The sequence below is a fragment of the Ciconia boyciana genome, chromosome 1 (assembly GCF_034638445.1).
Source record: "Ciconia boyciana chromosome 1, ASM3463844v1, whole genome shotgun sequence".
NCBI lineage: Eukaryota > Metazoa > Chordata > Aves > Ciconiiformes > Ciconiidae > Ciconia > Ciconia boyciana.
The window spans coordinates 117,966,787-117,980,876 of NC_132934.1; the positions used below are offsets into that span (position 1 = coordinate 117,966,787).

At 41.9% G+C, this 14,090-nt stretch overlaps 1 protein-coding gene across 3 annotated transcripts in view; it reads left to right on the forward strand.

The window, feature by feature from the left end:
* The window catches only part of KCNE2 (potassium voltage-gated channel subfamily E regulatory subunit 2), a 107,001-nt gene that overhangs the window by 63,969 nt on the left and 28,942 nt on the right, over positions 1-14,090 (forward strand). The window contains exon 5 of one of the 3 annotated variants that reach the window (XR_012040761.1): positions 11,360-11,484. The exons of the other annotated variants lie outside the window; for them this stretch is intronic. The gene's annotated coding sequence lies outside the window, so the exon portion shown is untranslated. Of the gene's footprint in view, positions 1-11,359; positions 11,485-14,090 lie in introns of those variants that run through there. 3 annotated transcript variants of the gene reach the window in all.

Sequence of the window (14,090 nt, forward strand, 5' to 3'; positions counted from 1 at the left end):
ACTTAATGGCTCATATCTTCCTTCTTTTCTGATATTTTTCTCTAGAACATGGAGGAAAAAATATAGCACACAATACATCAGCTTCCTGTTCCAATCCTATGAATGTTTTATGGAGATGAGCCAGCTTTGTGTGCAAACACATCACGTGTTTGCATAGGGTTTGAATGCAGAGTGTTCCTATAGGGACAATGAACATGTCACCTGGAAGAGCAGCTGGTTTGCATATGATCTCAGCTACTGAGCTGTTCAGTGCCAGAAGTGAACAGTGTGGCACCCATAAAATCTTTCATTCATGCTAGCATAAAGCTAAGCAGCAGTTGAGGTTGCATGGTCCAACTACCTTTCTGTTTGCTTGCTCTAAAGGTAAAACCTGCCACCAGCATGGAGAACATATTAATGAGTGAAAGTTTATTGATAGGAAAACAATTGAAGGAACTGAGCACTTTCCAAAAACAATAAGTGGGCTTTAAGGAAGGTACATTTGAGGGCTAAAATTCTTATTACTGTACAACACTCCTTGTGAGGATACAACACCCAGCAGAAATATGCAGGAGTAAGTGGGAACAAGACTGTTCACGTAGGAGAAAACAAAATTATCCTGTAACAAGTTATAATGCAATCCTAAGTGGTGATGCAAAAACTGCCACTAATTCTGAACAAGGTTTGGATGGGGCCTATAGCAAGTACAAAGTGAATATTACAGGTGATCCAGGTCCTCACAATGGGATCATCTATTTTCTTTCAAATAAAGTGATTGGGAAACAGTGTTCACTTTGATGATGGCTTTTTATTGGAAAGATTTCATCCTTGTTGGACTACTGTAGAAATGAGAACCATCATTCATACCGATGAGGATAGTACAGATTCTCAAACACAACTACATGCTTACACTGAGAGGAAAAGATGAAGTGACCTGAATTAAAACTGTGACAGTATGAAAGAAAGTGAGAAAGGTCAAAGGAGACCTAGATGTGTGAAAGGGGATATATGTCAGTGGGCACGGTTAGACGAGGAAATGAAGGCCCCAGGGAAAAATACCAGAGGACTGATGAGATAGCTGGCAAGGGGGACTCTCAGAAAATATTCTGAAGGGAAAGAGAAACTGAAACATTGTTTGGAGAATGTAGGGCATCTGTGACAGCTTCCTGCCAATTATACACTGTAAAAATGGCAAGTCACTGACTGCTTTCTGCGCTTGATATTTAGAGGAGACTCTGCATTTTGTCTCGCAGCATTCTTTTCTGCCTCCCTTGGACTGGCATCCCTGTATAATACACTCACAAGACATCATTTTAAGGAAAACAAAGACTGAGGGCTTTTTGTTGGTTTTTTGTTGGGCTATTTTTTTTCCAGAAAGAGACTAGCATTTACCTAAAGCTGTTCCCAATGAAGTCAGTGGTAAAGTTCCCATTGACATTTCATTAGAGAACAGTTGTAGTGTCACGGAGGCTTTTGGAAAACACTGCCCTCTGCACGCCAAACAAATCAAGAGCAAACAATACAAACCAGATCCTGCAGTTGAATTTGTTTCTGTCCCCGTTTCTGGGCCAGAAGCAACAGGAAGTCTGTGCAACCAAGTGAAGACCAAGTGTGGAAGTGTGCGGTGGGTGTATTTTGGGATCTCAAAGGGAAATCCTTTGCAGAATAGTCACATGCTGACTTTGAAGGGGCTGTCATTCCATGTGGGGATGATCTATCCATTCTTCAGGTTTATTTGTCCCTACCTTCTAAGTTGGGTTAGAGTCGTTCAGATCACCCTAAGGTAATCTTGTTCACCTCCTGCCTTTTCGGTACTTGAGATATTAGATATCCATAACTCATAAGTCTACCAGGAAACTATTTTTTCCATAGTAATTTTGTTTGTGTTATGAGGAACAAGGCCTGTGAGGAGAGCTTGTATCGTTAATAGGTTGGCTGATATTTTGATAAATGTCATTACAAGCTCATTTAGAGCAGTGTTTTCCAATGTCTCCCAGTTAGTGGATCCCTACAAAATTTTTAACAGAGGTGAAGCATAGCATAAGCATAGTGACAACTCTTCTCCTCAATCACTTTTCCCAGATCCCTTGTAAGTAGTTCACATGCTACCATGGGCCTGTAGGCCAGAGGATGGCCATCATTAACTCAGAGGCTCTTTTAAGGCTTTTACCCTTAGATAGTGTAAAGAGACGGTGAAAGAGACAGCCACTGCCCCAGACAAGTGGGGAGTTAAACAGACAGGATCCGAGTTATGAAACACAAAGAGGGAAGGGACTTTGAACTCTTTTACTTTCTAATGGTTGCCCCAAAATTGACATTTTTTAAAAACTAATTTGCAAAGAACAGTGCCACTAATTTCTGTTAGTCCCTCAGTCCACCTCTATCATTACTTGCCTCTAGGGAGGCTGATCTGTGGATATTAAAAATAGCCCACATTTTGTCAAAAGCTTTTTTGTATGCAAAGGCTTTTTTCTGTATGCAGGGTTTCTGTGTGCTCCGTTTCAAGTTCTTTGGTAGATAAACCCGGCTTCCTCCTTCCAGAATGGTTCAGGTAAATACTTGAAAATATTTGAAGCAGCCCTTCTGATTGAATGCAGGAAAGATGATCACAGGGGAGCTTGGCTGTCTGGCCATCCACAAGCCTACATCTGTAGTTCGGTGACTTGCAAATTGCGTCACATCTGAAAACTGTCCTCAGGCGAGAACACAGTCTAACATGCCCAAATGTAACTAGGTCACTCTATAAATATGTTCTGAACGGGTCTTGGTTTCCCTATTTGTGTAAATACTTACCTGTCTCACATGAGTGTTGGTGAGAAGTCATTAATTTATGCTGAGACAACACTTTGAAGGTCTGAAACATTGTATGTGTCACATCTTACTATTATAATGGGCCAGATCCCTCACATTTGGTACACTAGCTGGCTTTGAATAGACATTGAAATGCCATGTACTCTGCTCTTAAGGGTACTATAGGCATTGTTAATTCATATTTGTTTCTAAATACTCAGAGGGTGCCTACATTGGAAGCACTGACTTCTTTCTATTGTGTTTAGACCCAACATGAACTCAAGTGCTCTGAGACTGTCACCTCATGCAGCCACAAGAACCTGGAACTCCAGGTCCTAGAGTCGCTCCAGTGCTTCACATTTTGTTATACATGATGAGTCAAATGATAGGTATGTACATTTCAGACCACTGACTGGGCAAGAGAATACAGAAAAAAAGTCAGAGGTAATGCGTTTCTAGTGACTTGCTTCTTTAAGTTCTAATTCAAGAGCTTTTATGGGTTAAGATATAAGGCATTTGTCCTAAAACAGTTGCAGTATGGATTTCATTCAGACATCAAGACATGCTGCTCTTTCTACTACGCCTGCCTCCCCCCACCCCACATGTTTCTGACTATTACTGTGCGGTTTTCTCACGGCTCAGTCCAGGAGTTTTCAAGCCTGTTCATCTCCCAAATGACAAATTTTCTAGTCCAAATACTTGTGACTGCGGTGACCATGACACCAGTGTCTTCTTTTGTTTTACTTCACATCTTCTTACGCAGTACTGTTGGTTTCTTTCCTGCTGTTGTCTGGACCCTCTGTTTTCTACTTACTCCCCGGGCTCAGCAGCCTCAAGGTGGTCTGCAAGCTGTGTTGTTCTTTCCCAAATTACACTTTGGATAAGGTTGGCAGCTGCCTCCTCCTAGAAAGTCAAGGTGCCTCCTATTAGTTGAGTGACTGTAACTTCCTCCCAGGGGAGGTCAGAGGGTGTTGCTCTGGCTGAGCTCTGGGCTTGCTGGAACCCAGCAGATCAAGTGCTGTCTTTTAGCCTGAGAACCAGTGACTTCCCATTTACAGCATCCTACTGAATCCAGAATTTGCTCCCGTGCCAGCTGTGGCAACCCTCCCGTGGGTTAGCTCTGGTGTTGCACACCCCATCCTCAGGTGTGAGGATCCCCAACTGTTTTGCAAGAAGCCAGTCATATGAGATCACCCCACAAATTTATACCTTGTTTAAGGTCTACCAGGCCCCTATGGTGGGATTCCTCTGGCTGAATTCTGTGGGATACGGATCAAGCCCTTACAGAGGAAAAAAGATGTCCATCCATTTTTGGGAGGGGGGTGTCTGTTTTGAGGGGAGGGGAGCTGCCGGCTTTGCATTTCCCCTTGAAGTCTTCAGGTTTGTGCTCGCCCAGGGTGAGAGGCTTGAGATAAGATCTCATCCACGGTTGTTCATTTTACAGTTCTATTAAAAAAAATAACATGGGGGAATTTTCTAGATTCCATCCAATCCATAATAACTTTTGAAAAGTTAATTTGCTGCAGCTGCTTTATAACTTCTCCTAAGGCCACAACTCAACATGATTACACAACCGCAGTAACTTTTATGGCTGAGTGGAAACACTATCCTGGTTTTGTTGTTCTACAAAAGCCAATATTTGGTTTAAAGATTCCCTTGGATTTTTAATCCACTTTGCTAGGAAATCTCACTCACCACCAGTATTTTTAGAGACTTCACCTGCTTTTGTACCTGCTTCTTGCCACATATCTGACAGGTCTCCTGCATATTGGAAAAAAAAACCCTGTCCTCCATCCTCTGGGGTATGAAATACATCATTGGTGTCTTCTGTTAGGTTCTACTATGCAGGCCTTAATGGGGACTCAGATTAGATACCCTATTCCTCCTTCCTGATAACCCCCTCCTGTGTGAGAGCAGCGTGTTGAACACAGCATCCAGCCGGCTGGCCCCTGGGTATGCTAATAAAAGTTCTGCTTCTCCAATCAGCCAGCTTTGCCTGAGGAGTCTGTCAGCAAAAATAAAAAGGATATTTCTATTTAAATGCCATACAGTGTCTGCACATTGAAAATATTTTTACCGTGGTAGCATACATGCCACTACCAATAAGGGAGTATTGTTGTTATAAGTTGGCTGTTAAAATTCAGCCAGGACTAAAAATTGCCATAGAAAGTCTCAGCCTAGAAGGTATTTGTTTATTTTGACAGGTTATTTAAAACAAGGAATGAAAAATAATTAGTGGTTTTGGACTTCTACCTTGCATTTTTCTGTTTAAAAAGGTCTTACATTATATTTTCTGATGATGGGACCTGACAGAAGGCTTATATCTTGGGGAGGAGTGGGAACAAAAAACTAGCAGGCAAATTCTGGGGTTCCTTTTTTAGAAAAAAAATCTACTTCATTTTCAGGATGAGAACAACTGCTAGACCTTTCTGCTCAGCAAGTGTTGAGTTTCTCCCCACTGACAATACAAAGGGGATATTCAATGACTGTCCAAATCAAGTGTAATTACAGAGGTATAATAAACATCAGTACAAATGATAATTTTTGCATTTCTCTGTTTGGATAAGGGATTAGAGCATTTCCACCCATAACATGCTGAGCCTCTGTCATGGTTTAACCCCAGCTGGCAACTAAGCACCACCCAGCCACTCGCTCACTCCCCCCTGGTGGGATGGGGGAGAGAATCAGAAGGGTAAAAGTGAGAAAACTCGTGGGTTGAGATAAAGACAGTTTAACAGAGAAAGCAAAACCCATGTACACAAGCAAAGCAAAGCAAGGAATTCATTCACTACTTCCCATGAGCAGGCAGGTGTTCAGCCATCTCCAGGAAAGCAGGGCTCCATCATGCGTAATGGTTACTTGGGAAAACAAAACGCCCCCTCCTTCCTTCTTCTTCCTCCAGCTTTATATGCTGAGCATGACGCCATATGGTATGGAATAGCCCTTTGGTCAGTTGGGGTCAGCTGTCCCAGCTGTGTCCCCTCCCAACTTCTTGTGCACCCCCAGCCTACTCGCTGGTGGGGTGAGAAGCAGAAAAGGCCTTGACTCTGTGTAAGCACTGCTCAGCAATAGCTAAAACATCCCTGTGTTATCAACACTGTTTTCAGCACAAATCCAAAACATAGCCCCATCCTAGCTACTATGAAGAAAATTAACTGTATCCCAGCCAAAACCAGCACAGCTTCTGAAAGGCCTGAAGAGATGGAAGTGTGCTCCTGGGTCCTCTTCATTCGTAGGTGGAAGTTATTGGCTCAGAGAGATGAATCCCCACATGATCAGCCGTGCAAACTAAAGGCAGGCACCTAAATTCATATGTAGATAATTGGCCTGACATCCAGGAAACACAGTGCTCTCTCCGAGTTCAGCGGGAGATTTGGTTGGCTATGTAATGTGGCCATATAGGTCTTGAATCTGAGACACATAGGCCAAAGATTTAAAAAGAATGGATGCCAAAAATAAAGGTCCTAAATCTATACTTAGACAAATAAACAAACACCTGATTTTCAAGCTGCTGAGCACCCAGTGGCTTGGCCCCAGGTTTGAATACTTTGGCTTACGTGACTTGTCCAAAGCCACACAGGAAATCTGCTGCAATTCCAGGAATAGAGCAAAGATCCTGTGCTTTGACCACAAGCTGGCTCTGTTTTATTTGTCAACAGTCATTCCCACAAGGAAGCTAAACCAGAGATCTCACTGCATCTAAAGTCAGCAGGGTTACCTACTGGTAATGAAGCTAAAAGATGTTCCTTGTTCTCTGAGCAAGTGTTATGTACGAGACCCCGGAACAGCAGCTGGGTGCTTTGAAAAGCCTGTCTCCTTAGGACACACAGGATTAGACATCAGAGCTAAAGGACAGGACGCCCACTTCTGCATCTTCTGCATTTCAGGCTGCTGCACGGGTTGAAACTGTGCAGATCGGAAGAGCTGTTGTAGGCATAGAGGGGAGAGGTGGGGCACGCCCTTTAATTTCTTTAATGAGCTGCTCCTGGGGTACCCAGCAGGACAGAAGCTCCTCTGCCCACAACTGATCTTTTTTCCTTTGCCAGCTGTTAACAAGCTGCTTCTCAGCCACGTGAGGTGGGCAGTCTAAGACTACTTGTGCCAGTCCTGACCTTGGAGACATCACTCCTGGCCCCTACATGCCGTTGCCAAGGCTGCAGAGCCAGCATCAGCTTCTGTGTCGCACTCTGGCTCCGAACCTGCTCTGAAGTCTAGGCTTGCCCCCCCACGTGCACTGTGTGCACGCATGTGCCGGAGGACTGGCGGCCAGGAGGACTTCTGATTCTCTGACGCGGAGGAGTTTGAAGGCCAGAGCTGTAGCCCAGGCTCTTCTGTCAGTGGGCTGCATGCAGGAAGGATGGACGAAGCCAGGTGTCCAAGGGACAGCCCAAGCGGGGTTCCTTCAAGGAGGGCATGGATGCACAGGCCATGTACTATGGACGAGAAGTGTGTGTGCTTGAAGCCAGCTTGTATGCCCGCCTTACTTCACAGTGTAGGGATGATCTTAGGCTGCTTTTAGGAGATCTCCACATAGACATAACTGCCCTCATGCTACTAGGCTGCATGTGCTGGATGATATCAAACATATTCAGAGCAGCTGAATCCGAAGATGAGGCCTAAACTGATATAACTAACTGTTTATTGATGGTATATTGCTTTATGCTATCAGGGAATTGAACTTTTATGAAAGAACTGGTTGCTGCCTCTCATTGCATTTAACTACACTTCCCATAAATACCAGAATGGATTTAAAAATCTGTAATTTCACATTGGAGTTCATGCCCGCGAGCTGGAACTGTTTTATACAGAACTGTTGTGCAGGTGAGAAGGTGCTGCAGAAAAGAAGCACCGAGCCACCGTTTTTGTAAAGAAAATGTTGAGACTCTCTTCAGGGTATATGCATTTGACATTGTATAGCGCCAGATGGTGGTTTCCAAACGACATCTTATGTAACTCCCGAGTCAAATAAGATAACAAAAAGGTCTGTGTTGCAGTCAAATAACCATAACTAAAAACTCTCTGAACATTATACTTATATACTTATTGCTAAACCAGTAAGGACAGTTACAAATTACAAAGTAGAAAATCTTTGAACATTCATTACCATATTTCTTCTATCAAGGCAAACCACACATTCCTCTTAGACGCATGCCAAATGTGAGGCTTTAAAGAAAATGTTTCTTGAGTTATCCGTGCGTAAGGAGCATCTGAGTGATTTTCTTAATTGTTCGGATTGTTTGGTGCTAATCTGAATGGATTTTCTTCTCTCTTAAAAGGAAATACATTGAACTCTGGACTAAGACCAAACACAGAAAATTTCAGGCTACACAGTAATATGAAGGGGGGCGGAGGAATTGTAAGTGACAAGTGGGTTATATTGGAAGTCCCATCTTGGTTTCAACAATAGGACTGGTATCTTGATACTTGCATTTAAGAAATGTGGATTTCCACATACTAACCATCTTTCATGAATTACTGCAGATCCGACAAATTTGAGTTATTGTGCTCCTCCTGGGAGATTTTTAAAGCCAATTGTAACAACAGATTATATGAAACAGCTGGTCAAACAGAATGAGGAACCAGTTCATTGGCATTTGATGAATTAATAAAAACAGGCACAATACAAATTTCAGCAATAGCTAGCAATTCTCCAGGAGAATAGGAACCAAAAAGAAAAGAGCAGGAATCAAATTACAGCAGCTGTTTGGCCAACAGGTAGGGGGTAACTATTGCTTCATGGCTAAGGCTTGGAAAACTCTTAAAAGATTCCCTGGAAAAAAATGCACTCCTTGCAACTTGTGCAGATGATAACAGAAGTATAGTGCTTAAATAAATTTCTGACTGTTCTTTTGAGGAAAAGCCAGTGAAAGAGAGAAAGGTTGCACATCAGATTGTCTGCTAATGCAGGGACAGAGAAGAACAGGCTTGGGTGTCTCATGGGGAATGAGTGGCTGTAGGGACAGCAATCCTTTTGCTGTTGCCTTTACAGTTCCAGTGGCGAGAGGAGGGCTTTGAGAACCAATGTATGTGACTATCTGAAAAAATGGGGAGAGGTGTTCCACAACAGCTATAGCACTGAACTTTATCATGCTAGAGTTTTCTATAGCAGATCATACAGAAGTTCCCATGTAGGAGAATATCTTTACGTGAGTCAACCTGAGGAACTGTATGAAGGTGAAATGTCAGGAGAAGGAGCTGAACAACCAGCTGATGAAATGATTAGTAATGAATTATCAGGACTAGACAGCTTAGACCCTAGAGTACAAAGGGAAATCAAGTGGATACAGTTGAACTGATGCTTACAATGGGCTCTCTGTCACCTACATCAGCCACCACACCTGGTGGAATAAAGAACCATGTGGATAACAGTGATTTCTGAAAAGCTTTTGACGAGGCCACTCAGCACAGGCTGTTAAATAAACAAATGAGTCATTGCATAAAATGGAAAGAGGGAAAAATGGAGGGAGCTTATCAGTGGGATCCCACTGGGATGTCAGCTGCGACTGCTGCTGCTCATCACCCTTAGCAGTGACCGCTAGTGAAATTCCACAGCCGTTCCTACACAAATAGTACAAAAATAATGTATGGCTTTACACAGCCTAAAGTGAAGTGCAAGAAGGTTCAGAAGGCACTGACAATACTGCATGACCAAGTGACAAAATGGCATATGAACTACAATATTCACACATGCAAGATAATACATACAGGAGGAAAAAAAAACACCCTAGCTATGAACAGTGTAACTGAGCTGCTTCTATTCAGAAAATTGGTCTGGGAGTCACTGGATAATTCCCTGAAAAGTCAGCTCAGTGTTCAGTGATGGTCAAAAAGAGAGAAAGACAGGTAGCAATGATTAGAAAGGAACTAAAACAAAAACCAAAATAGATTATGCCTCTGTTCAAATCCATTATGTACAGTTCTGGTTACCATAGCTAGAAAAAGATAGAAGGGAGGGAAACAAAGCTGATGAGAAATATAGAATGGTTGCTGTAGGAGAAGAGATTAATAGATTGGAAAAGAGATGAATGGTAATATAGGTCCATAAAATCATGAAGAATGAGGAACAGGGAATGAATACTCATCGTTTCTGGTAATAAAAGAAGTAAGGAGAAGCTAATAAAAGTATCAGGCAGAGGTTTTAAAGCAGACCAAAGGAAGGACTTTTTAATTCAATGTGTAATTAAGTCATGACACTCTTAATCCTAACATATTGTGGAGGCCAAAGGTTTAAACCAGTTAGAAGACAGATTAGACAAATTCATGTAGGATAGGTTCATTTGTAGCTAATAAACACTGGCTACAGCCTCCAGCCCAAATGGTAAATCACCGATTGCCAGAAATGCAGAAGGTGTGTCGGGGGAAGAACTGTGTTATATGCCCTGTTTCTTACGCTCTTTCCACAGGTGAACCTGTGACACCATTGGAGGTAGCAAGCTGCTCAGATCCAGCAAAACCTATCTATTCTGTTTGAATTCAACTTGGTGTAAAGAAAAGTGATCAGCGTAAGAGAGTGTTAGGAGGTGGTATTTTCCTTCTTCAGCTCTTGCAGATATCTATTTGACCTTCTGTATAAATTAGTTTGAAGATAGACCTCCAACTTCCAACTGAAGCAGGAATTCAACGACTGTTTCAGTAGCTGCAGATAGTCCAAATCTCTACCCTCCTGGCGTATCGCCTGCTCCATGCCATGGAGACACCTTCTGGGAGGGGAACTCTGAATAATGTGTGCGTAACAAAAAGTAGCTGCAAGTCAAGAGCAAATGTTTTCAGTTTCTTGGGAAGGGATACTTTCCCAAGGCTATCCTCACCTGTGCATATCTAGTGGGGAGATGGATCTTGAGCCCTACCCTTGGCAAACTGTGACATGGCAGCTTCGTAAGAAGGAGCAGGCTCTGCATTTGAAAGGTAGATGTTTGAAAGGAAGGTTCAGGTCAATCCCTGAGGCAAACCTGCCATTCTTGAGCACTCCACCATTGTTTGAGCGGTTGTGTATGTGTCTGCAGGTTTCTTGGATTCCCTTTTTGACCAACTTTGAACAGGTAAACCTAGATCCATAACCTGTGTCCTGGGCTGTGTAGCAGAGAAGCTCACTGGTCTGCCATCTGTGGCTTGCATGAAATCAGCATGGAGTGAACTGGAGCAATAATCACAATCCTTTACCAGCTTTGGTATTGGACAAGTTGAACATTTACTAAAGGTTTAACTACTTACTTTACAGGAAATACATCTGGAGGTCTTGCAAATGGAGAAGGGATTGTAATTGAACCTCCCTGTTAGGACAAACATAGCTTGTCATTGCTACTATGGAGGTAACCCTCATGACAATGAGACTGGCATTAAGACCTCATCTGAGATTTAACTGCAGTGTGTATCTTCATTACATACAAGATTTTCTGACAATACCTGCTCATGCTGTCATTTTGCTTTGCATCAAAGAAATGGCTGTGTCCACAAGGAACTGTACTTCAGCCTGGGGTAACACAGATTATTAGCTGCTAGATGCTAAAGAATCCTTAAGGAATCACAATAATGAGGTTGAATGATGACTGGAGGTTTTGTGTCTGTGTCTGTGTGTTTCTGTCTTCTGCAGCACTGAGGAGATCTTACCCTAACTCTGGATGTAGCCTCGTTCTCTGACAGTGGCCTGTTGCCATTACACTGAATGCTATTAGTATAGTCTCCAGAGCTTAAATGCATAAAGACTATGGAAAAAACCCTTGGAATTTCTAGTAATTTGTTAAAGTGCATTTAAAGGTAAGGAGATGTGTTTGATTGATAATATTGGAGACTTTCTTCAAACAGGCATGTTTTTGCAATGGCAACACAAGCTTCTCCACAGCCCTTCAAGTGTGTTCAGCTCTGACCCAAAGCAATCCAGAGTACTGCATTGCCCATGACCTTTTGAGGCGCGAAGCTCTACCAGAAGAAATCATTAAAGACCCAACTCAGTTTTCTGCAATAGGATACATTATCATTATTACCTAGATGGTTACACTATGTGAAGGAGTACCAAGAGCTGTATAGGACTTGAGGCAATTAAACTTCAAACTGTTGGCTCTTTTGAACTCCGTCCTTCAGCTCTTTTAGTCAGGAGTCATTTTCAGGAGTGACCTGGAATAGTTTTTATTTGGTATCTCAGTGGAATAGCACTCCATCTCCCACCAGCAAACACTCTGAATAATTTAGACGTTCCGCACCCACACAACAAAGATTTTCAAGCCAAGTTTTCAATGGATCTTGCACATATTACTTTTTTGGGGAAAATGTGCTTTATATTTTTCACTAGATGTAATAGAGTTACATTTTTTTAACTCAAGACTTCCTTAGACAAATCTTTCCTCACCAAATGGAAATGACCTATTGTAATCTATTTGATGGGACTTGGTTGTGACATTGTCCAATTCTCAGTGTGGATTTATCTAGGGTAGAAAACATTAGTTGTCCCTGGAGTCTGAACTCAGTTAACAATAAACACTCCATTGAAATATCCACAAGATTTTTTTCAACAGGAAGAAGCCCAATAAATTCTCAGCTGTTCAAAATTTGTAAGAATGTGTAAGAAAATGCTGCATAAATGTATTGGTTGAAAACCTAAGTATTCAGTTATCATGCAGAATGTCAATCAAGGATTTTCCATGGGGGACTCCGCTAAGCTGTTTGGCCGGCTTACTGAATAGTAGTCAAATATTTCAGGCCTTAAGCCTTTTCTGAAGTTATTTTAACAGATTAAACTGGAATAAGGGAAGCTATTAATTTTTCAGTCATATGATCTTATATTTACTCTTGTAATCAAATCACATTCCCACCCCCTCAGTTTCACTAAAGAAATGTGAATCTCATACTCTGCCTACAGTTAAAAAAAAAAAAAATTACAGTGAGTTTACTTTATATGAAATTGCTTAATCAGAATGCAGAGTTCCACTAATCATATTTAAATATAGTCACTGTAAGCCAAACATTGACCTTAGGTTAAAAGATTTTTATGGCTTACTTAATGGATACCCATTTATAGAGCACCATAAAGAATTCTAAATCATGTAGATGCAGGGCAAAATGAGATGATTAGAAATGCAGCAATGAACTGCCACAACCATTGCCATGCCTTAGAAATAGTATTATTTTAAATTGCGCCAGCTGTAGAGCCACTGTAAGTGTAATAAAAATGGTGGGAAAGAAGCAGGAAAATAATGATTTTTGGCTCCAGGACAGTAGAGATTTCCAGAATGTAAACATAAAGTGCATTCCATATGCACCTTAGACCTTCATATGCACCTTTGTTTCCAACATGCTCTTCTGGCCATCAGCACAAGGTAGATGTGTGAAGGTAAAGATGCATGTGCGAAGATGTCTGCCTGCCTTTGTCTTCTTAATTTTTCTTCTTCTGGTAGTACCAATGTCAGTGATGATTCTCAAAGGCACAAACAGATGTTTAGCTGGATAGCTATCAAAAAAATGAGAGGGAATTAAATGTTTATCTGACAGTCGTGGCACTGAAAATCTCCCCAGAAGGTGCTAGCATATCATGGCTGCCATGATTTTATCTACTTTTGCTCCTGGTAGGTGTAGCATCTGTATAATTTTAACTCTATGGTAAGTAGAACAGTAGTGATTGTCAGTACTCACAATGTAAAGCTGTAGTAAAGAAGGATTCAGGTGAGACTCTGATCAGCACGTACAGCGTCACTGGATGTGACTGCAAGTGAGCAAACCTGAACTAGGTGGACCCCGTACTCTCGCATGGTGGGTTTCTTGTCATGGCCCTATTTCCACTGCTGTTCCTTATGATTACCTGTGCGAGTATTTCTCTGGACTTCAGTGACATGCAATTGGCATCATGAGTCACTGTGTCAGAAGAAGGGCCTACATTTTTTTTCTTATCTACTGGAAGGATACCCGTTATAATCTTAAAGCTCATACATTATTATATGTAGTTTTTACAATAAATGTAGACACTTATAAAAATCAAGCTTTTCTTGCCTTGTAGTCTGTTTGCAACAACAAGCTCCTTTCCCTGCCCTGTTTTGTTTTCATTTTGCTCTCAATTTAATGTTTTCTGAGTCTTGTTTAGCTAACATTTCTGAGAATTGGAGGCAGAGGTGGGTTGGCATTTTCCTGGGCTCAGAAATGGCTGAGCTAACCAGTGAGTGAACGTGGGCCAGCTAGCCTCAGAAGAACTTTAGTGTTGACGGGCCAAAGTTGATGTGCTGCATCCCAGCAGTCCCCTGCAGCTGGGCTCACAGGAAACTAGCATTTAAATTCTCATCTGGGTTCAGTCAAATCATTATAAGCCATGTTAGTTCTTCACTGTTTTATCTTTCAGT